The 24,383-nt window shown below is 36.7% G+C and overlaps 1 long non-coding RNA gene and 1 other non-coding gene across 2 annotated transcripts in view; both read left to right on the forward strand.

The window, feature by feature from the left end:
* LOC140699840 (uncharacterized) overlaps positions 1–13,407 on the forward strand; it is a 359,940-nt gene extending 346,533 nt beyond the window's left edge. Inside the window, exons 5-6 of the long non-coding RNA XR_012078086.1 lie at positions 11,949–12,144; positions 13,196–13,407. This is a non-coding gene — a long non-coding RNA (uncharacterized lncRNA). The remainder of the gene's footprint in view (positions 1–11,948; positions 12,145–13,195) is intronic.
* On the forward strand, positions 11,663–11,734 carry TRNAA-GGC (transfer RNA alanine (anticodon GGC)). Its single transcript has one exon. It is a non-coding gene; the product is annotated as a tRNA-Ala (tRNA).
* Positions 13,408–24,383: the final 10,976 nt, after the last annotated feature.

The following is a 24,383-nucleotide window of genomic DNA, read 5'->3' on the forward strand; positions in this document are numbered from 1 at the left end:
CTTTTCTGAAGCTGCTCAGAATTAGAAGGGATTTATTTTCCCAAATCATAATTGACAGATATCAAGGACAATGTTGTAGTGATGCATTTGGCCACCTAGCTGAAGATACCTTGATATTTAAAAACTCTCCTGCTGATGAATACTGGGTGGAGACACTCAGAATGGCCCTGCAGCTTCCTGGGGATCCCAAGGGAAGGGAATTAAGACTCTGCCATTTTTAACTTACAGCTGTAGAACATAGAAGGAGATACGACTAGAAAAGGGGATGTCTGGGCTGTTGCGTACAAAACTCCACTTTTTGTTTTGTTTGTGACATGAAGGTCCAATGTAAATACTGGGCAAACACAATTCTAACCACACATTCTCAGCAGGAAATCTTTTTTTATTAAAATCAATATGTTACAACAATGTGATACATAGGTGATCACTTTAAAGTAAAACCTCAGCCACTGAAGATGGTTCTTTTGCATTTTTCGTTTTACAGAGCAAAGACTTACAAACAGAGAAAAGGAAATAAATACTTTCCTCTCTCCTCACATTTTTAAGCTAGTAAGTCAAAGAGATGAATGAGTATTAGCAGGTGTGTCATTCCTCGTAGGACTTCCCTCCAGGCCTGATACCAGTTTTCTTTGCCTTGGGAGGTCAGCGGTTCATGTGCCTTAGTGGGTGACGTTAGCTACTTTATTATGCTTTTGTGGGTCTATGAAGATACACTTGGAATATAAACACTCTGATTTTAACCTGGTAACCGAAATGCAAAAGGAGAGTCTCTAAACATGTGGAAACAATAAACACAAGATTTTTCTGCTAGAAACGCTAACATACAAAAAGCATTTGGGGACAGGGTGGGGAGGAAGGCAAATTTGTTGGTTCTGAGGGCGCAGGTTAGGAGGACCTGTCAATACCACCATTTTGGATTGAGAGGTTTCTTGGCTTCAAAGTTGTCAAAATGTGTCTTACTCTGTTTATGAGTCAATTCATAGAAGTATACAGGGAAATGGCAATCACATCTATTATACAGATGGCAAAACTAAGAGATATAGAGTGTGTGGTTTTTGCAAAGTCACTCAGATACTGATGGTGGGGAAATAGATGTCCACCCTCTAGTGACTCTCTGAGTTCAAAACTTTTCCTCTCTAATCTGATTAACACTGAATTTCTTGCTCTTCTCACTTCTACTCTCTAATCACTGGTGCTCAAGGCCTACTTGACCTATGCAGCTACGTCTGAGCTCCTTCACAGATCAGACGAGCACGTCTTGGAAAAGAAACACACAGCGAGTCTGAAAATGTACATTTCATTCATTTTGTATACATGATAACGAAAAGGAACCTTTCAAACCTTGCTTATGCTGACTTATAACAGCATATAAACCAGTCTTGTAAATAATGACTGTACAGATCTGCTCACATCTGGGAGGTTATAACTGTACATATGTGTATAATTGTGTCTGTTATTATTATTTTTAACAAATCTTCTCACTCTCACCAGAGTAAATACTAGAATTGACTAAATCCACTGGTCTCTTATATTTTCTTTAGATACAACATACCTCTCCATAGATGACAAACAAATGGTATTTTTACTGACAGACCTCAGCTGCTCTAAAAACGAAAAACAAATTATTTCCTATCATATTTATTATGCTTTTCTTTAAACCTCTTTTTAACAATAAACAGTACTTAGAGGGCTTAGCCAACACATTAAAGATAATGTCACATTAGAGTTATGTCCACAAGAGGACATATAGATTAAAAAAGTAAAAATTAGTATGGTCTAAAATAATCTAACTAGTTTAGTCTGATATATTTTATGAAAAGAGAGAATACACTACATTTAGAGTGTCCTGGGATACTAATAAAATTGATCTTATAATAGATAATAAAGCGTATCTCAATGTATTCCAAAAAGTGGAGATGGCACAGGTGTCAATCTTTGGTCAAAATTAGTACATCAATATATTAATAAATTAATAAAACTAGAAAGCAAAGTGAACAGGAGAGGTTAAAACCTGAAATCACAGAGTTAACAGAAAGTAAAATTTAAAAAGCTTTATATTCCAGCATATGACACAGCTTAAAGCAATGCAAAAATACAAATATTTTTATTTAAACAGTAAAAAGTAAAACCAAATACATTAAGCACCCATATTAATAAGATAAAAAGTGACCAAAGATAAAAACCTATAGAAAGTTGAAAAAATATGTCAATAAGGAAATAACAAAACATGAGTTAGTGAAGAGAGAAATAGTAAAAATAATAAATAAATCTATTCATTTATTTCAAAAACTTAAACAAAATAAAAATAAATTATACATTGAATTAAAGATAAAATAGAGCACACACATAAATAAGAAATGGGGAAGGGGCTATAACTATTGATGTGAAGGATGTTACTAAATTAAAACGTCTCAGCTCAAGTCTGCAAATAAATTTGACATCCACGTAAAATAAGTGTATTTTTAGTGACTATAAATTGCTAAGTCTACTCACAGAAGAGATTAAAATAAAATAGCTAAAAAGAGTAATAGTGGACAATTATTCAAGGACTACTCCTAAAAGAGTATCAGAGTCAGTGGTTTTGCAGGTATATACTACTGAAACCTCAGGAATAGATAAGTAAGTTTAAACTCATCAAAATAGATGAGATATAGTATTTCAATATTAAAAAAAAATAAAGTGACTATCATACTATACCTAAAACTTGATAAATATGTAAAAAACCGCTATAGACTAATGTCTTTTATGAGTCAATGCAAAATTTGCAAATAACGTCTAGAAATGTATTAAAAGAATACCTGATCATTAAAATGCATTTCAAAACAAAAATACACTGATCTTTCAAAATCAGATCAATTAATGTATTTCACAATTGTAATCCAAAAAAGAAGAAAGCCATTTCCATAAATGTATGAAAGTCATTAAAAATTCAACAAGGCATTAAATTCCAACATCTATTTCTAATTTAATGCATGTCTTTATAGATTAACTACATCTTTATTCCAAAAATATATGCTTTTTGGCATATTGGAAATCTTTTATGTAAATGACATTAAACTGTGCATATCCTTTTGTAACTTTTTTTAGTTCCACCATTTATAATATTTAACTATGTTGATACTCATAGCTTTAACTTAATTATTTCAATGTAACTATGTCACTATTGATTTACCCACTTTTTTGTTGATAGACTTTTAAGTTGTTTCAAAATTTTTCTTTATAACAATAGTGATGAAAATATGTCTTTATATTAAATATTTTTACAAACATATGTAAGAAGCTCTCTAAGTTATATTACTAAGACTGTAACTGATTGCTTGAAGTGTATGTGCATCTTAATATTTACAAGAATTTACTAAATTGCTCTTCAAATTGGTGTTACAAACTTATGTTCCTACTAGCAGAGTGCAAGGCTCCACATCTTCCCCAAACTTGGAACTGACAGACTTTAATTATTATTTCTATCTGCTATGTGTGAAATGATAGGCTATGATTTTACTTGCATCTCCCTTATGCCCTGTTCCAGGGCATAGAAAAGGAAGAATTTCCTAACTTTTTGCTAAGCCCAGTATAAGAAAGACAGAACTCAACAAAGATATCACATAAAACATAGAAACAAAGGCTAATTTTCCATGTGAATAGAAGAGGAAAATTAATAAGTACAACGTTATCAGAATAATTCAGAGCAAACTGACAGAAACCATTTAAATAGCTTTGTATAGTTTTTAAATTAATTTTTGAAATACAAAAAGCCATATATACTTTATTCAATGTGTACAACTTGAGTTTGAAGATAAGTGTCCCCCTGTGAAACCTTCCCCACAATCAATGCCATGAACTTATCCATTACCTCCCAAAGTTGCCTCCTGTCATTTTACTTATTACTATTATTATGGTTGTTATTATATTAAGGACGTTTAACATAAAATCTACTGTCTTTAGCAAATTTTTAGCCACACTATACAGTACACTATTAACTGCAGCCGATACGCTGTACAGTAGATGTCTAGGACTCGCTCGTCTTGTGTAACTGAAATTTTGTATCCTTTGACTAATCTCTTTATTCCAAGCCTGGGCAACCAATGTTCCATTCTCTGCTTCTATGAGTTTGAGTGTTTTGGACTCCTTATATAATTAGTATTATATAGTATTTGTCCTTCCATCTAGCTTATTAACTTAGCATAATGCTTTCTAGCTTCAGCCATGTTGTTTCAAATAGACGGATTTCCTTCTTTTTAAAGGCTAAATATTATTTCTTTATCCATTAACAGCCATGGGCATTTAAGTTACTTCCATGTCTTGGCAATTATGAATAATGCTACAATGAACATGGGGGTGCATACAATATTTTTGAAATCCTGACTCCAATTCTTTAAGTTATACACTGAGTAGAAGCAAGATTGTTGGATCATGTGATAGTTCTATATATATATACATATATATATATATAGAAAGAGAGAGAGAGAGAGGAACGCCCATACTGTTTTCCACTAACTCCTTATTTAACATATGGTTTGCAAATATTTTCCCCCTTTCCATAGGTTGCATTCTTATAAAGAATGCAGAGGTATTAAAATTGGAGAGAAAAAAGAATTAAAAATTCTCATTCCCTGCAGATGATATAATTATATACATGGAAAACCAAGTGATGAAATTAAAAATACTAAAAAACAGAATGATAATGTAGTAAGTTTCACCCAAAATTAATCTACATATTCCATAGCTTTCTTATCACGAATGGCACCTTATCATATAATGTAACAATATATAATTTATAAAAACAAAAGTACACAATCTAGAAATGAATCTGTGAAGAAATATACTATATATATATAAAAATTAGTAAACATGGAGTAATGATATCCAGCACCAGCTATTTCAACCCATACAGTGTTTCAATACAATGACAGTAATTAAAGAAGTATGACAAAGTTTAGAGATTTGAAAGAGAATTAAATAAGCTTTATTTACCTGATAAAACTGTAGATTCAAGAGAATGACTTACTCAAAACCAATATTAGAGTAACTCTTAAAACTCTAATATGGCAAAAATGTCTATTTCCACAAAATATATTACATGTGAATATTCCACTTTTGCCATGAAAAAGTAATTTGGTCTGGATATATGTTTCTGCCAAAAACAACTTTAAAATTGAAACATATATATGTATATTTCAATATACATTTTTATATGTATATACTGAAGACCAAAGAAAAACAGAAAATATTAAAAGCAACCAGGGAGAGAAAGGATATACAGGAGAATGACCAGCTGAATGAGAGCTGACTTCTCAGGAACCATGCAGACCAAAAGTCAAGAGAATGACATATGTAATTTGCTATAAAAACAGTCAATTCTGAATTCTATATTCAGCAAAAATATTTTTCAAAATTAAGGACAAAGTAATAACCTCATTAATCTTTCTGAATTCTTTGGTATAAACTGTGCATGATTTATTTAAAAATACCACATTTCACAGTCGACTCATGAGATCTGTGCTTCCAGAGGATTCTGCTTGTAAATATGTCAAGAAAAATATGTTAACATTTAAAATTTAGCTAAACCACTTAGAGTGACGATCTCTAGCTCCATGAATGTTGCTGCAAATGGCATTATTTTATTCTTTTTTATGGCTGAGTAGTATTCCATTGTATATGTATACCACATATACCACATCTTTATCTAATCATATGTCAACGGAGATTTAGGTTGCTTCCATGACTTGGCTATTGCATGTAGTGCTGCTATGAGCATTGTGGTGCATGTATCTTTTCCCCTTTACTTAGGAAGCTAGACTACTTTCTTAAATAGGATTTTCTAGAATTCTGAACTGTAGCCCTGTAAAAGTATATCTTCAGATTGGTTCTTAGGTAGAATTTAAACTCACATGTGTACTTTCATATCCCTTAGCCAAAAATGAAGTTTTAGAGTTCCTTTCAAATGGATGGGTAATGTTTGCAAAGATAAATCAATTACAATCATTATTGTAGTAACGAGAGTAGCGATGGTGCTAGGAATAGCAGCATCAGTCATAGTGATAGTAACCATGGCAATCACAGCAGGTACATGTTCTCAGTGCCTGGGTTTGTGCCAGACACTGTGAAAGGCGCTTTGCAGACATTATCCCTGACCTGTTACATGGATAGTTAAGCTTATTTTGCTGATGGGAAAATGATGTTTTCAAAGTACATCTCCCAAATTCATGTGGCCATTCAATGATGAATCCATGTTCTGAACACAGGTGTATGAGAATCAAGTTGATCCCCACCCTTAATTCATTTATTTTGTTTTGGCTAGTCTTACATAACTTTGACTTTGGTTATGTGAATTTATAAATTGTTTCCTCATGCCCCACCTGTGGAGTGAGACTCTCAGCACTCCTGTTTTCCTTGCACCACTTCTTTATCCATGGAGCACAGGGTTCTGAACACAGCAGTTGTTAAAATAAATATTTGTTAACTAACTTTCCCTTTTTTATTCCTGTGAAACATTTCCCACAGTGTTCCCTACTCTGCCAATTACCTTGTTTCAAATCTCAAAGTCACTCCATAAATTAAAGCTTAACATGGGGCTGATGCAATCTACAAAAGCTTTGTTCATTTTCCCAGCTACAAATGGTAAAAAAAAAGCCCCAGTGAGATTCTTAAAGAGAAAAAATATATACCACACAAAAAAGATTTGGGGCTAAGTAGGTAAATACAAAACTCAAAGCTTACAGTAGTCTAGCTGAAGAAAGGAAAGAAAAACAAGCAAATGAATAAAAGATTTGTAAATTAAAATATTCAATGAGGAATTAGAACAGTTTGACATTTCTCATAGTGAAAACGCCTTTGGTCTATTATACCAAAGGAAGAAGGTAAATACGCATTTTCTTCATTTCTAGTTTTTAGCTAATGCTAAGAAATGAAATTATATTTGCTGAAGAATTCAGAGACTGCTGGCAATATTTTCACTTGAGTTATTAAAAAAAAAAACTCTTCAAAAGGAAAAGATTTTGCCCCTGCCACGGCTCTTTTGAGAAAACTGCAGCTTTTAAAATTAAAGTTCAACAGATGATTTTAAAGTTTGAAATTCATTTTTTAAAGTTCTGTCATTTTTAACGGCTTGTTGACTGAGATTCCCCACTCAGGATGAGCAATTAAGGGAAGGCTTCACAAGACAAATAATAAATGACATTCTGGAACAGCCTTCTTTGATCAACAAGGAATAAGAGAGAGAAAAATCTGCTTTGGCCTGTCTGTACAGCGTGATCGACACATTGGTCCAGAGGAGCTGGGGAATGTACATCAGACTTGGGGCTGGCAGTCAGCCCATCAGTCCCAGTCTCTTCAAAATTAAGGCCACCTCTTTAATAAGTCCCATTCCTGTCCTGTCATTGCTTGACTCTCTTCCAAACCATATGAGGCAAGGTAAGGAGCCCTTCTCTAATAGCCAGAGAGTGAAAGGGCTGTGCAAGGTTTTTTCCCTCTGTATCTAAGCAAGATCTCTCCAGTGAAAACAAAGAGTTCTTTCACACCAAATCCTAGGTCTTTATTTGAAAATACAAAAACACCAACAAAAAAACCTTACTCCTCAACACAGTGACCTAGCCTCTCCCTTTCACTTGGAGATGTAGCAAATGATAATCATGATGCCAAAAACTACTATCTTTGAAGTAGGAAGAAAGCTCCACCCTTATGGTACACAAGCCTCTGTGAGTTGACTAAAACACAGAATGGCCCGTTTGAAAACATGAAATTTGGGAGCCATGTTTAGGTGTGTGTATACAATGTGCAAACAGGTAATAAAATAAGGCATGTACATTTAATAGGATAACCATGAAATATAGAAATATGGAGAAGTTTATATACGGAAATATAAAGAAAACACAATATGAATACATACATACCAGATGCCCTAACAGGTACATTTCTGAGTCTTGAATGTAGCCTGGGTGATATGTCTTAGATCCGTGGTTCACAATAGTGACAGTTTCCCATTGTCTTCGCCCTTCCATCCTAGGAACATTTTTGGCTGTCAAAACTGGCAAAGGGGCAGAGGTTGTTTGCCACTGGCATTTAATGGGTAGAGACGAAGGATATTTAAAACGTCCTATAATGCATAGGGCAGCCCCCAAAAGTAAAGAATTATATAGCCCAAAATGTCAAGAGTTAATTTAGACAAAATTCCAAATAGGCTGGGAAAAAAATAAGAGAAAAGGATTGTAATAAGGCTTACTTCACCTCCTACTCTCCAGCTCCTTTGTAAAATAAATGAGAAAACTGTGTCAAGACATCAGAGGCTAAGATTCAGAGTGAGAAAAATTCAAGTCCTGTGGATGCCCCAGATGAATCCAGGGCATGTATAGTTCAACCTAGATAAATCTTTCCCAATCAGCCAGGGAGTTAGAAAGTGTCCAAAACCGTCTTTCCCCAGAAGCTCTACCGTCCTTTAACCTCTGACCCCTAAGCTTCTGCAGAAAACAGCATCCCTCAAGTCCTTTGGGCTATGTGATTTATCTTGCTTATTTGACCATCCACATGCCCAAGATCAAGGCATTTCTCATCTCATTTGAAAATATATAGGGAGCATTTCTGAAGCCATCATGAGTGCTGACTGTTTCCATCCCAGACCCACTACGTGGAGAGATGAGAATCAGCGAGTAGCCGTAGAGGGGAAAGCACCACAGTGAGTGAGTGCTGGGGTGTGTTAATCACTCTGCTGTGGCGTGCTCACTCCAGCTGAGTCCCAGTGCCACAACAAGCCATTATTTTCAGCAGAAATAATGGAGTTGCCAATTAATTCAGCTCAAATCCTGACTCGAGGCGCCTCTTCAGCGTAGTGTAATTAGCTGATGCCCTTTGCTGCTGGAAGGGTATGAGTGTACTCTGTAGGGGGGTGTCATCCTCTGTGCATCACACAGCAGTCACCTCAGTGTCCTGGCCTGACCTCTGTCAGATCCAGCACTGAGCTCAAACAAAGTTAATCTCTCCAGCGGAAAGAGTGGAGGAGAGGAAGAGAAAGATGTAGGAACAGATCCTTCCTAAGAGGGATTTCCATCTCCTTACATTGTCCATTGCACAAAACACCATAAGAAAACTGTGTCAAGACATCAAGTGGAGTTTTATATTCCACCCAACTTCTTGCCTAGATCTGAGAAGCTGAGAAATTGGTTAGAGCAGGTCTTGGGCAAGCGAAGATCTAAAGTCAAGGAAAGGGTCATGGTCTATCCCTGGAAATGTAAGGAACAAGGTAAGAACAAGTCCAGCAGTAAGTTGGACATATATGACCCTGAGGTAGTGGTTCTCAAAATTTGGTGCACTTTAGAATCACTCAAGGAAACTTTATTATTATTATTATTATTATTATTATTATTATTATTATTATTATTATTTTATAAAATGCACTCACTTTTATTTTGGGTGGTTAGTAATTAAGTTTATTTATTTACTTATTTTACTTTTAATGGAGATACTGGATTCTGAACCTAGGACCTTGTGCATCTACCACTGAGCTATACCCTCCCCCCAGGAACTTTTAAAAGCACTAAATGTGGAGACACAGACGCCAGGAAGATGATTTAATTGGCCTGGGGTAGGACCTGATTATCAGTGTCATTTAAGTGTTTCCCAGATGATTCCAGTGTGCGACCAGACTTGAGGATCCCGGAAACAGTGTGACTCCTGACCAGGAGGAAGGGCATCTTCTGGGAATTTGTTAGAAAAGAAAATTCTTGGGCTCCACCTCAGACCTACTGAGTCAGAAACTCTATGGGTGGGACCCAGCAATCTGTGTTTTACTAAACTCATCAGGTTACTCTGATGCCCACTGAAGTTTGAGAACCACTGTGTTAGAATAATGAGTTGCTTTGTTTTCTCAGCTTTCTCAGCTCTCCTGTTTAGATGTATTGGTACTGGTGGATTCCTTTCCTAGTTTTGCAGTTTTCCGAAACTCCCCAGGGTTGAAACCTATTTCTCTAACCTTTACAACCCGGACCATATAAACTCTATAAGATAATCCTGATCTCAAATTTGATCTCAAATTTGATCTCAAATTACTGCTTAAAATGAATAATGATAATGTATAGTTACTAAATGTTAATTGCAAGAGCTTGTCACTTTCATCCCCACTGTAAACAGAGTCTTATCAACTGCATCCTCCACTTTTCCTTAAGGGGAGTTACATGGAAGGAGATACAATTCTTTCAAATGGGAAGATGATTATTTAGCTATTCACTAGGGGTCAGGGGCCTTCTCTTATGTGGAGGGGCCTGGAAGTTAAGCTGCCCTACTCTTTTTTATCCACAGATAAAAAAAAATAAAAAACAAAGAAGAGCGATTACTCACATCACCATGTGTTGTGGCTGACTGGAAGGAAAACAGTATGATATTTGGATGTTGAGGGAACTTTCCTGAAAAGTAGAACAGCATAAAAAAAGAACTGTGTAAAAATGTCTCCTTTTCTACTCAATGAGAAGGATTATCAAAGTAATGGCAGAGGCTCTTGGCACTGGACATAAACTTGAGCTCTCCAGGGGAGTTTTAACTGCAAGGACTAGAATACGTGTGTTTCCTGCTGTTGGCCACGGTTCCGGGAGGTGGGGCTATAAGGGCATCTCCTCTTGGGCTCTAGACTTTGGAAGGCAAGGAGGCAGAAACTCTGGTGCGTGGCCTGGGTTGAGTCATGAAGAGAACATTTCACCTCTGGGTGCCTTGTAGAATAGATGCAAAGCTCCAGGAGTCAGTGACTGCATCCTAGCAAGGGTCCAAATCAGTGCTGTGTGTAGAGTCAGTGCAATCACGAACGGTTCCTTGGGGAAGTGTGGGTAGAACACACTGTGTGTTTGTTACTACGCACCTGCCACCAGATTGCAGAAGTCTGATTTCTGACAACAGATTAAATAAAAATTAAATTAAAACAAAACACTATATGAGTTTGCTGTCTGGCATTAAACTTTTATGAAAACAGATGGGTGAGCATAATCTCTCAGAGGAACTCATCCAGGCTGAGGCACTTTCTTCAAGCTGCAGGTGTAGACCTTTCAAGAGCCCCCTGGGTCTCCTTTAGAAGAACAGAAGCAAAAGCAAAAATCGAACAGAGAATTGTACCATAGACGGTTCCCTAAACTAAGTATCTGCAACTGTTCTAACAATAAGTGAAGAGAAAGATAATCCACGTGTATTTCCTTATTATGCGGATGGAACCTGCAGATTCACGTCTAGTTGATTCATTGATCCCTCATGTCAATCAATAGAAGTTTTCACTGTACTTTAAACTTGTACACCTACAGAGTTACATGCCACTTATCTGAGCAGTCCCCAAATTATAAGGGGACATCAAAGAAGGAGGGGAACTCTAGTCGATTAGGCATGCTTTATAGATCATGGGCTCTGCGAACAGAAAAATGTCTCTTTGAATCCCTGCTTTCTAATTTATTAGCTCTGTTACCTTGGGTAATAGTCAAACTTCTGTGGTCTTAGTTTCCTTATCTACAAAGTTGGACTGTCTTAAGAATTACATGAGCTAATAAATCAGCTCTGTGGCTATTATGTAAATATGTGAATGCTGGTAGATGGTGGTGAAATTTGGGGGCAAATTTGGGGGATATTAAATTAGAGCTTTCAAATCCTTAAGCTGTATCCATACACTATTCAGGTGATTCCAAATTCAGTGCAAAATGGGGGAGGTATAGCTCAGTGGTAGAGTGTGTGCCTGGCATGCACACGGTCTTGGGTTCAATCCCCGATACTTCCACTAAAAATAAATAAATAAATGCCAAATTATATCCTCCCCCAAATGAAGCAAAAAACCCCAAAAACCAAAAAAAAAAAAAAAACCCACAATGCAACTTAAATCCAGAGCTCACCTAACTGGAACACTCATTTTAGACAGACATGTTGCTTCTCTAAATAAAGGGTAAATGATAAGCAAGTAACCTTCTTTGATGGACTTCATTAATACCTTTCAGGGCCCAGTTCAAAAACAGCTATCTCTGCTATGCATACATATAATGATAATGAAGAGGGACATGCCTGGAAAAGAATGCCTAAATTAAGGATTTGGAAGATATTTACCCAAGAGTCACCAAATCTCCTTCTTTCTGAATCATTATTTTCTGGAAAGTCTGTCTCATGTACACATCAAACTGGCTTCTCTCATTCCAGGTAAGGAATTGACCATGATGTAACTGCATGCTGTTTTTTCTCCCTTTCTCCATATGTCTGGACTTGTCCTTACTTCTTACAAACTTATTCCCTGACATTCTAGGTAACAGATCCTTTTCTGTCCAATCTTGTTATTTTCAGTTTGCTCCCTCCTAAAAGAAGACCTAAGAGTGCCTGGATAAGTGTTTTGTATAATACCATCCAATATGTAGAATATCGGATTCCCATACTCTGTTAGAGGGTAAAATACGGCTACTCATGAGAGGTTATGTCATACAGCAGTTAGAAATGAGGGCTCTGTGCTGTCACGCTGCCTAGTTTGAATTCTCACTCAGCCCCTTGCAAGCAATGCCACTTTAGACAAGTAGTAACTTAATTTGGGGGGCCTCATTTCCTCTAACTTGAAATGGGAACAATCATCATAGCTACTTCATAGAATTGTTGCTGGGATCAAATGAGAATTGTTGCTGGGATCAACTGGTGTCTAGCAGGTGCTGACTAAATACTGGCTTTTTTTGAATTTCGGAGCTGGGCTAGACATCTTTTGAATATCCTCATGTCTCTAACAGGAGCGATGTGTTAGTAGCTTACCCTGTGATCACAACCATAGGACAAGAGTCACTGCAGTCATCAATTCATTTCACCAAAAAGCACATTTCACATTTTAAAATATTGCTTAGATTCCTCAAAACAAGTTACTGAGAGACAGTTGCCATCACTTAAAATGATGTGATGAGCTTGCACCATATCTATATAATTTTTTTTCAGAATGATAAAATACAGTCTCTGTAAAATAATATAAAATCCTTAATTGCTTCTCTTCACATACAAAAAGCAAGCATCTTCTTCAATTTCCTACATGAGAAATTTATTTCACCACAACAATGTAAAGATACAGAAAATCTAGGAGGGAAATTATTATTTAAATAGTAGCTGTCATCCAAACCATCAGAACACAGTGTAATTTCTTAACTTTTTTTTATTATCTTTAAGTTATGACACTATTTTACTGCTTAAAATGAAACTCTGAAAGACTGGTCTCTCTCAATAGAATCAAGAAGGAAAGGGAATAATCAGATATGAATTTCTCTACTTTCCAAACAAGAAAATTGAAGACATGGCGAAGTTATCCATCTGAAATAAGATCAGAACTTTTCATAGTGTAACAATGCACCCTGTAAATTGGAAATAGGTATTATCAAGGTGTGAACACAGTGAAAAATGTACTTGAGTAATAAAGTTGATGAACTCTCTTGCTTTGAATTCACTTGTGGATAAATATCACCTCTTTGTTAAGGCTTATGACAAGCTTGGCCTGTACCTTTGGAGTTTAAATTCAAGTGGCCAGCAGAGGGATTTAGCTAAACTTTCACTGCTGCAGTTTAAGAGGCAGGGAAGTAAAAGAAATGCTTGATGTTGTTTGAATCTATTTCTTGGTGTCTAGTAAATTCCCCAGTGGCCTGACATCTCAAATTAGCACACTCGTTCCTAACTTGGTTTTCTAAAATTGAACTAATGTGGAATCAAAAGAAAACTGAAGTGTTTTCCACTTAAATAACACCAGAAATCCATGCAATATTTTGGGGAGAAAAACCTTAACATTATAAAACTACTGTGCCTATCTATCAAGTCTATTGGTAAGTGGTTTTATAATGTGAGGATTTTCACCCCAACATATTACATGGATTCCTGGTGTTATTTATTTGGGAAACACTTCAGTTTTCTTGTGATTCCATATTAACTCAATTTCAGAAAATACTAAAATTTAGGGCTTTGTAATCTGACATCACTGTATTGCCTCTTCCTTGCTACCATTTCCCTTATTTTGTTGTCCTAATATTTAAGGGCTCCCATATGAATCCATGCCCCTCTTATTACAGAAGAATGGCAAACACATAAAGTAAACATTTTAAAGGTTTGTAGCTCAGTGTGCTACCCAGCCCAGGGGCAGGTACACCTGAGAGGGAATCAACAGATGAACAGCATGCTTATCCTGAGTTATGAAGGAGAGAGGACAGAATTTAGTCATCAAACCCAGGACAAAATGGAATAGTGGGAAAAAATTCAGTGGCGTCAGAGTCAGATCCTGGGTCTATGTGGCCCTAACCACATCATGACCTCTCATATTTCAGTTCTGAAAAAAAAAACAAAGCCTAATCTTTTGTTTCATCCTATGTGTGTAATCATTTTATACAAATAGAAATGTATTGATAGCATTTAATGTATGTTTATAAATAATATTATAGATATTGGTGTACTTTTAAGCACTCATGACTATTTAGTGTTATCCTAATGCTGGTCAAGAATGGACTCAAGCAACATCCTATGCTAGTCACTTTATGCAAGAGAAGATAAAAGTGTTTTCTACTTTCCCAGAGCTTACAATCTTAGAGAGCAAGAGACTGGCAAAGGAGGTTTGGCCAGTAAGAAGGGAGTAGATGTATATAGGCAAGAAGCACTCAAGGTAAGAGTTGGGGATCAAAATTAAATTTTGGTAGAAGAGAGGGCATTCTAGGTAGACAGAAAAAAAAGAACAAAGTCACTGAGGTTATAATGAGACTGAAACATTTGGGGGATGATAAAGAATCAAAACAGATTGGAGCATGGAGGGTGCACACTGAATCACTTAGAAATGAAATTTAATTGGTGGGATGTAAGGAAAGATCAGGAACTCTTCAAAGCCAAGGAGTTGTGATTGCACTTGATGTTATGGGGAATCAGCTGGTGTCTATTATTGTTTGAGCAAGGGTGTAATAGTCCACTTAGGCAGCAACCCCGGTGTGCAGAGATGCAGACTCACCTGATACCATGATGCTACCTGGCCCTCGTGGTTCTCCAGGAAGCTCTCACACACCAAGGAAACTTTTTCTGGGAGAGAACTGGCCAATCTGTGGCTTTAAACAGCATAAATGCAGATTGTCAGCATTTACTGTTATTGCTAATTATCTTCTTGGACAATCATGGCTGCTTCCAGCATTCCTTTTCAATGTCCCGCTGCACTTTTCCCACAGTGGGCCGATTAGTAGATGTTTTAGAGCAAGTAGCCCAGAAGCAGATTCTGAGGCGATGATTGGTGGTGAAGCCATTCACCAAGGAAGTGCTCCCCAGAGAAACCAGTAAAAGAGGGAAGAAACAGAGACAAGGAAAGGGAAGAAGGCAAGAAAGGGTGTGACTGCAGGCCAGGCACCAGCCTCAGCTGGATCCTGTAGAGGAACTCTGGGTTATGAACTACACCTGAGTATTCTGCGTTCATCAAGGCCAGGGAGATGGGTTTCAATTTCCTTGTGCCGATTAGTCATTGGCTAGGAAATATTTGGGGGCGGGAATAAGAAAACACAGCTTCCGGGCACCTCCAGCTCTTTGTGCTGGCAGACAAGGCAGCTCTCTTCTGAAAAGGAGCTAGAGATGGGACCCAAAACAACACGGAAGCCAACGGATGGGTGCCCAGAAAAGGTATGAGGGGATCTGGAATGAGCACCACTGGCAGTAGATGCTTCCCCCGGGGGAACTGGTTGTATAGGAATATGATTTTCTGCCTCTCCTTTCATATTGGCCTGAACTTGCAATTTTATCCCCATTACTTCCTCCCACCTGAGAATCTGAAACACAGAGTTTGGAGGCCCTGATTTCCAAGATATCTACTACCTCATTCACCCCTCTAGTAAGAATTGTTGAGATTTAATCCTGCATCGCAGAAAATAATTAGGTCTTTAAAGCCTATAAATTACATTTGTCAGCAGCAGAGAAAACAAATGGAGTTTCTTGTTCTCTGGTGGCAATGATGAATGGCAACATTGAGCTTTTGCTGTGAGAAGCTCACGTGGACTAGGAGCTTGTTTATTGATTCTTAACGAAAATACTATTAATTCAAACCATTTTAGATAGTGGTGGCCAAACTCTGTGTCTAATGGGGATGTGGGTGGAGGCTGAGGGGTGTCCTATGGATTGGGAAGTTCTGTGTGGCTGACATCTTTCTGATGACAAGAGAAAATGCTGCCCAGGCACCAGTTTAGAGTAGAATATGTGGCAAAAGGATACGGATTAGACAAGCCATTAACTAAGATTTATGCGGTGCGAGTAGGTATTAATAGGGTTGATAGTATCTGTACAGGACATCGATTTCTGACTAACATTCATGATGTAAACTCCATGGATTCTAACTCCACACGGTGGTTTAACAGCAAAATTTCAAAGTGTAAGGTAAAGTGTAATTGATGAAAGAATGGTTCTGGAGGTACAGAGTGTGTAGGTTGAGAAGAAAAGCTGGCATCGCGCTAACGACTGCTAATAGGATCCTCAAACCCATCTGCGCTCGGTTTGCAGTCGTTGAGGAGTGTGGTGGAGGGAAAAGCCCTGCCTGCTCGGGGAGGTGGGCAGATTCAAGGCCTAGGGACTTGGCGAAGCAGATCATGGTGCTGTGCATTTTGAAATTGCTGAAAATAGAATCCCTCTTCCCCCACCTCAGTTCGGCTCCCGCAGCAGTCATTAACTGGGCTGTTAAAGCAGAAACTGGGGTCGAGATTAGCCAGGAACACATCCCTCCCTTCTCTCCCGTCCTAAGCAAGGAACTTATAGCAAATGAGTGTATCTAGGGAAATGTGTGTCTGCAAGAGTTTTTAATCAATGCTGATTAGCATCCAGGAACATCGTTAGGAGGAATCACCTTGGTAAATACAATAAACAGAAAGGGAAAACAGAACAAAAGAAACAGAGCTAAGAGACACCCTCGGCCAACATCTCAGCGTGCTTGTTAGCAACACACACAACCAATCGGTTGAGTCAACTAACTAATGGAAGATGTGCTCTTCACTTAATGCTTACAGAAAAGGGGAAATCTATTCAAGGTCCCTGTTCAGTACGGTTCAGGGGGAAAAAAAAGCCTTGTTGAATTCAGGTTTTTGCACAATTCAACTACTGTGTCACCATCCAGAAATTTACATTTGCATTCGTAAGTTAAGAATGTAACCGTAAAATACAGGAAATGTCTCTAGAATCTGAGCTCAGTGGAGAAAAAACAATCCATATGCATTTGGATCCGTCAAAGGGCGTGGTAAAGGTATCTGAAAAGCACTTTAAGCTTCCACATAATTTCTCATCACTTCACTCTCTGGAGAGAAATCTATGTATGTATCAAGCATTCAGTTAGCCCTACCATGTGGAAAGGCAAGTGCTACATCCCACAGAAGCGGCAGACGTGCATGAGGTTTGTCTCCATGTCTCCACTGGATGTTGCTTGAGCTTGGTGATCCAGACAGACACAGAAATGATTGCTGTGACAGGCAGCCTGGTTGTTACCAGTCCCCCAGCTGGAACTGGGGATCTGGGAAAGACAGCCTCAGTGAAGACGGGCAGAATGTTGGTGGTGTGGCCATATATCCTGTGTAAACAAACTGGCTAAAAATACATGGCAGTCTCAAGCAGGCTGATAAATGAGCCCCTCTCCGAATGAATATTTCTGAAATATTTATTCAGTATTTAGCAGTGAGGTTGAGAAAGTGATTTTTTTTTTCCCTAAGAAAATGTTATACAAAGAGCATTGTAAATAGGAACAGACGTCTTCTCACTGCTTCACAACCACTGGCCAGAGAAGGCTCTGGAAACTCTGGAAGGCTCTGGAAGGCTCTGGAGCAAAACAGTGTCTACTTTCAGGCAACTTTTGTTTATTTAAACACATATTTTTAGAATATCTCTTTATTTAGATTTTTAATTTGTCTCAGCAGTGTTTTATAGCTTGCAGTGTAAAAATGTTATACTTTAGATAGATTTATTCTAAACTGTGTTATACTCTTTGTTCTTTTTTTTTTTAGTGAGATATAGTTGATTTATGACGTTAGTTTCAGGTGTACATCAGAGTGATCTTTAAAGGTATTAGAAAACAATGACTAGATTTCTAAGCTCTATGCAATATATCTTTGTTGCTTATTTATTTTATATACAGTAGTTTGTGTCTCTTAATCTCATACCCCTTTCTTGCCCCTCACCCCCCCACTTGTAATCACTAGTCTGTTCTCTGTATCTGTGAGTCTGTTTACATTTTGTTGTATACATTCATTTTTAAGATTCCACGTATAAGTGATAAAATAGAGTATTTGTCTTTTTATATCTGACTTATTTCAGTAAGCATAATATTTTGTAGGTCCATCCACCTTGTTGCAAATGGCAACTTTTCATTCTTTTTTAAGGCTAGTACTCTATTATATATATGCCACATCTTTATCCATTCATTTATTAATGGGAACTTAGATTTCTTTCAGATCTTGGCTATTGTAAATAACAATTCTATAAACACTGGGATGCAAGTATTTCTATGAATTAGTGTTTTTGTTTTCTTTGGATAGATACCCATCAGTGGAATTGCTGGATCATATGGTAGTTCCAATTTTATTTTTCTGAGGAACCACCATAATGTTTCCTGTAGAGACTGCACCAATTTACATTCCCACCAACAGTATACTAGGGTTCTCCTTTCTCCACATCCTCTCCAACAATTGTTATTTGTAGACTTTTTGATGGTAGCCATTTTGACAAGTGTGAGGTGATATCTCATTGTGGCTTTGATTTGCATTTCTCTAATGATTACCCACGTTGAACATTTTTTCATGTGCCAGTTGGCCATCTGTTTATCTTCTTTGGAAAAATGTCTCTTCAGGGCTTCTGCCCACTTAAATTGGGTTCTTTGGTGTTTTAGATATTAAATTGTATGAGCTGTTTATAAATTTGATCAGTCATATCATTTGCAAATATTTTCTCCTATTCAATAAGCTGTCTTTTCATTTTGTTCATGGTTTCCTTTGCAATGCAAAAGCTTTTGAGTTTAATTAGATCCCATTTATTTTTGCTTTTTCCTTTAAGAGACAGATCCAAAAAAATAGTGCTATGATCTATGTCAAGGAGTTTTCTTCCAGAAGATTTATGATTTCAGGTCTTACATTTAGGACTTGAATCCATTTTGGGTTTATTTTTGTATATGGTATGAGGAAATATTCTAATACCATTTTTTACATATAGCTGTCCAGTTTTCCCCACAGTTTTTGAAAAGACTATTTTTTCCTCATTGTATATCTGTGCCTCCTTTGTCATAGATTGATTGATGATAGTGCATGAGTGTATTTCTGGAATCTCTACTGTGTTCCATTGATCGATGTGTCTGTTTTCTGTGCCAGTACCACCCCGTTTTATTAACTGTAGCTTAGTGGTATTGTCTGAAGTCAGGGGGCATGATACTTTCGGATTTGTTTTTTCTCAATATTGCTTTGGCAATTTGGTGTCTTTTGTGGTTCCATATAAATTTTAGGATTATTCTAGTTCTGTGAAAAATGTCATGGGTATTTTGATAGGGATTGCCTTAAGTGTGTAGATTACTTTGTGTAGTATGGGCATTTTAACAGTATTAAGTCTTCCAATCCATGAACTTGGAATATCTTATCATTTCTGTGTATCATTTTGAAGTTCCTTCATCAATGTTTTATAATTTTCAAGTATAGAACTTTTACCTCCTTGATTAAGTTTATTCCAGGATACTTTATTCTTTTTGATATGATTTTAAATGGGATTTTCTTGACTGCCTTTTCTCATAGTTCATTACTAGTGTATAGAAAAGCAACAGATTTCTGTATATAAATCTTGTAATCTGCCACCTTACTGAATTCATTTATTCTAGTACTTTTTGTTAGAGATTCTAGGGTTTAAATATATTACCATGTCATCTGCAAATAGTGATGTGTTTACTTCTTCCCATCCAGTTTGAATACCTTTTATTTCTTGTCTGACTGCCATGGCTAGAACTTGCAAAACTATATTAAATAGAAGTGGTGAGAGTAGGCTTCCTTGTCATATTTCTGATTTTAGAGAAAAAGCTTTCAGCTTCTCACTGTTAAGTATCATTTGGCTGTGGGTTTGTCACAATTGGTTGCCTTCATTACGTTGAAATATGTTCCCTTTATACTAACTTTAATGAGAGCTTTTTTTTTTATCATGAATGGTTTTTGAAATTTGTTGAGTACTTTTCCTGTATCTATTAGATGAACATGTGATTTTTATCTTCCCTTTTGTTAGTGTGGCATATCACATTGATAGATTTGTGAATATTGAACCACCCATCCCTGGAATATATCCCACTTGATCGTAGTGTTATGATACTTTTTATATATTGTTGAATTTGATTTGCTAATATTTTGTGGAGGATTTTTGCATGTTTATTTGTCAGATACATAAGCCTGTAACTTTTCTCTCTCTCTCTCTTTTTTTTTTTTTTTTTTGCAATGTCTTTGTCTGGCTTTTGTATCAGGGTAATGGTGGCCTCATAGAATAAATTTAGGAGTGTTTCATCCTCTTCAACTTTTTGAAATATTTTCAGAAGGATAGCTCTTAGCTCTTCTTTATATGTGTGGTAGAATTGCTCTGTGAAGCCATCCATTCCTGAACTTTTGTTTGCTGGGAATATTTTTAATTATAAATTCTATTTGACTACGAGTGATTGGCCTAGTCAGGTTGTATATATCTTCCTGATTCAGTCTTGAAAGGCTGTATGTTTCTAGAAACTTGTCCACTTCTTCTAGGTTGTTCAATTTGTTGGCCCATTACTGCTTGTGGTATTCTTTTAAGATTTTTGGGGTTTTTTTGGCATCACTGTGGTGTTGGTTGTTATTTCCCTTCTTTTATGCCTTACTTTGTTTATCTGGGTCCTCTTTCTTTTCTTGATGAACCTGGCTAACAGTTTATCAATTTTGTTTGTCTTTTTCAAAGAACCAGCTCTTAGTTTCAGTGATACGAAAACTGATTTCCTTTTTTTCCCCCCACTTTTTTGATCTCTAATTTTTTCCTCTCTGATCTTTTCTTTCTTCTACTGACTTTGGGCCTTGTTCTTCTTTTTCTAATTTCTTTAGTTGGAAGTTTAGATTTTTTTTTAGATTATTCTTGTTTCTTGAGGTTAGCCTTATATCACTGTAAACTTTTTTCTTAGAATTGCTTTTACTGAATCCAATAGATTTTGAAAAGTTGTGTTTTTATTTTCATTTCTCTTAAGGTATTTTCTGCTTTCCTTTTCAATTTCTTCATTGAACAATTAATTTTGAGTAGCATGTTGTTTACTCTCCATGTGTTTGGGCTTTTCCCATTTTACTTCCTGTAATTTATTTCTAGTTTCATATCATGTAGTTGGAAAACAATGCTTGATCTGTATCTGTCTGCTCAAATTTTTTAAGACTTGTTTGTGACCTAGCATGTGATCTATCCTGGAGAACATTAAGTCATGTACAAACTGTTTTTCTTCACATTTCATTAGAAAGATGTTATCTACTGTGCTGAAAGCTTGTTATTCTCTAGATGTACATGAACTCACCTTTAATCGGATTTAGGGTCTATAAAAATTCCCCCAAATCAATGTTTATCATCTAGAAATAAATTATATAACTGATATTTTAGTGTTAGTCTTTGTCCTGGCTTTTTTTTTTCTAGTCATAGCTTCAAATGACAGTTATAATAGTATTTATTTCTTAAAGATAGAAATATATGTGTTATAAGTTACCCTAATGTTGTTAAAAGAAGGGAATTTAAAATTTTCCTTCAAATGAGCCAAGCCAGCAACTAACATTCTAACATATCAAGAGTTGACATGGGACTTTTAATACCTGACTTGTTAGGAAAATTCCATTGTCTCTCAGATCATGGGTAATAGAAAATATACTTGGCAGATTATTCTGTTTTCTACCCTACAGGATTTTCTTTACTCAACCAGTCCTGCAGCCTGTGCTCAGTAGTACTTAACAACAACAACAAAAAATCTGGCTCCATTTAACTCTAGAATCTTTAATCCTTCCTTGGTAAATTGCAGCCCTGAGTTTCACTGATAATATCATGCCAAACCCATAGGGCTATGAATCTCAGTGTGTTCACATATCTGTTCATGTGCATGTGTGAAAAATAAGATACCTCTAAAAGGCAGCACCACAGAGAGAACAGAGGTTTGGAGTAGAGACCAATACCTGATAGAGATCCCTGGCCAATTGATCTTGCCTAAATCAGGGCATGTTGTGAACTTTGTACTAATTGGAATCCCAGCGACTCACTTGAGCTGTTTCACAAGCTTATAATGTAGGATTAACTCACACTAACCTAGTTTGTTTCATCACAGCACTTGTCACTCTTGATATTTCCTTGTGGGTTCATTTGTGTATTGCCTCCAACTCCCCAACCTCTTCTATCTAGAATTTAAACTTCCAGAAAGCATTTACTTTGTTCAGTGTGTTTGCCACCACTAAACGCCAGAGCCTAGGACCATGTCTGTAGCAAAGGAGGAAATTCAAAAGTTGATGGAATGAAAGAGAAAAGGAATGAATTCTAAAGTCTCTGCAATGTAAAGGGCTCTTTTATTATGAAGATTATTGTGATTATCCTCATCATAACACTGTAAGGTGGTCAATCATTGTTCCCTGTCTCCATGATAGATTTGTGCTTTGACTTAAATTGTTATCTTTCTCTTTATTTCAGCTCACAGTATTTGACAGTTTTAGATTAAAGACTTTTTCCCCCATCAAACACGGATCCACATACAGTCACAGATATTTGAGACCAAAGACTAAACATTGAAATTCATCATTATCAAGAAGAATCTATTGAGAAAAACCAGATACACTGTTTGGTGCACAGGTTATCTGGGAGGTACTAAGACATAAAATATAGAGATGTTTGGGTAGGTTTTGTTATTTATTTTGTTTCAGGTAATTGACTACTTCTCCTTCTTAGATGGAAGTGTAATTTCATTGTGTACACAGAGCCTCCAGGCAGCCTAAGGGCAGAGAGCTTAACAGTGACAAAGAGGAGGACAAAGAAAGCCCCGCTTTTCCCTTTTGATGGCTCATCTGCTTCCATCGCCTCCTGAAACTGTGTTAAAGCACTTACAAAGCAATTAGTTTGCTTGGCTGTTAGAGGCATCCTAAGTCCATCCTTTTCATCAGGCAATTCATGCCGGGGACCAAACAGCCTGGAACTGGTTTAATAGAACAGTATTAAGATTAATCACTATTTGAGTTCCTTACTTTCTGGAAACCTCAAAGCATAAACATACAGGTTTTATTTAGATGGATCCTGCCATCTATAGAAGTTTATCATTGCACAGTCCCTGGTAGATAAATGATGGTATGGAAGATTTTTATCTCTGTTTTCACATATTCCAGAAGTGCTAAAACTGGGACAACCCTCAACTTTTAATTTGCTCTTCATGAAGATGTACTACATGTTTCTTTTGCAAATGAAGTGACTGAATCCCTGAAACACACCCTGAATCATCCTGCATGGGTAGTTGGGGATGGGAAGAGGTTCTGTTCAAGTGACCTTAATTCATGCCAGTATATACCTCTCCTGTGTGAACACTAAGTTCAGCTGAAATTCATAACTAGGGGAAGAAAAAAAATATTGCTTCCTTATCTACCAACAGCATGATAGCATTTACTTAAAAATGTCTTCCCACCCATTAGTATCCTGTTCCTTTGTATCAAAATTCTATAGAGCAAATGGTTCTGCCATCACTTTCCCTATGTTTTCAAGTTGAAGGAACTGACTCACACTTCTTAAGTTTTAAACTCTTGCTTAAGTTTACTTCACTGATACTATTTTGTATACAGAGAAGGCCGAAATAACTAGATTAAATCATATGATGTCATCACAATTCAAACTTTTTTTGACTCATTAAATAGTGAATAGAGAGTAGTCCCATTCTAAGACAACTTGTTAGATGCAAAGGAAACATCTGTAAGAAATTGAAGTGAATTACTTTACAGTTTGCAAGGTGCTATCACATACATTAACTCATCTGAGGCTTGCTACAGCCTTTTGGGAAAGGCTGAGAAAAGCCTCTTTATCTAGAATATGGAGTCCTAATACGGTTCAGTGGGTTGACGTGACTTCCTCCAAGTCCCACAGCCGGAAGATGGTCAAGCTAGGACAATACCATAAATCCTTCACTTGCTTTTCATAAGGATTTATCACAAAGTTCTTTGAAATAATGAACCCCCTTGGTGCTTTTCAGGTAGGTTTTGATATGCAGAGATCTGATTTACATATCACCTTTTCCAGGCCTTCTTTTGCTTAACACTAAACAGATATTCCAGGAGGCACTTGTGAATATTCAGTTTATGCCCAGTTTCAAAGTATCAGCAAGGTGCGTCTCCTTCTGCAAAGAAACCACATCGCTGACATGTTGAGGTCCGCACCGCCTGAAGCCCCGAGTTTCAATATTGAGC

Source organism: Vicugna pacos, chromosome 11 (genome assembly GCF_048564905.1).
Source record: "Vicugna pacos chromosome 11, VicPac4, whole genome shotgun sequence".
In the NCBI taxonomy this organism is placed as follows: domain Eukaryota; kingdom Metazoa; phylum Chordata; class Mammalia; order Artiodactyla; family Camelidae; genus Vicugna; species Vicugna pacos.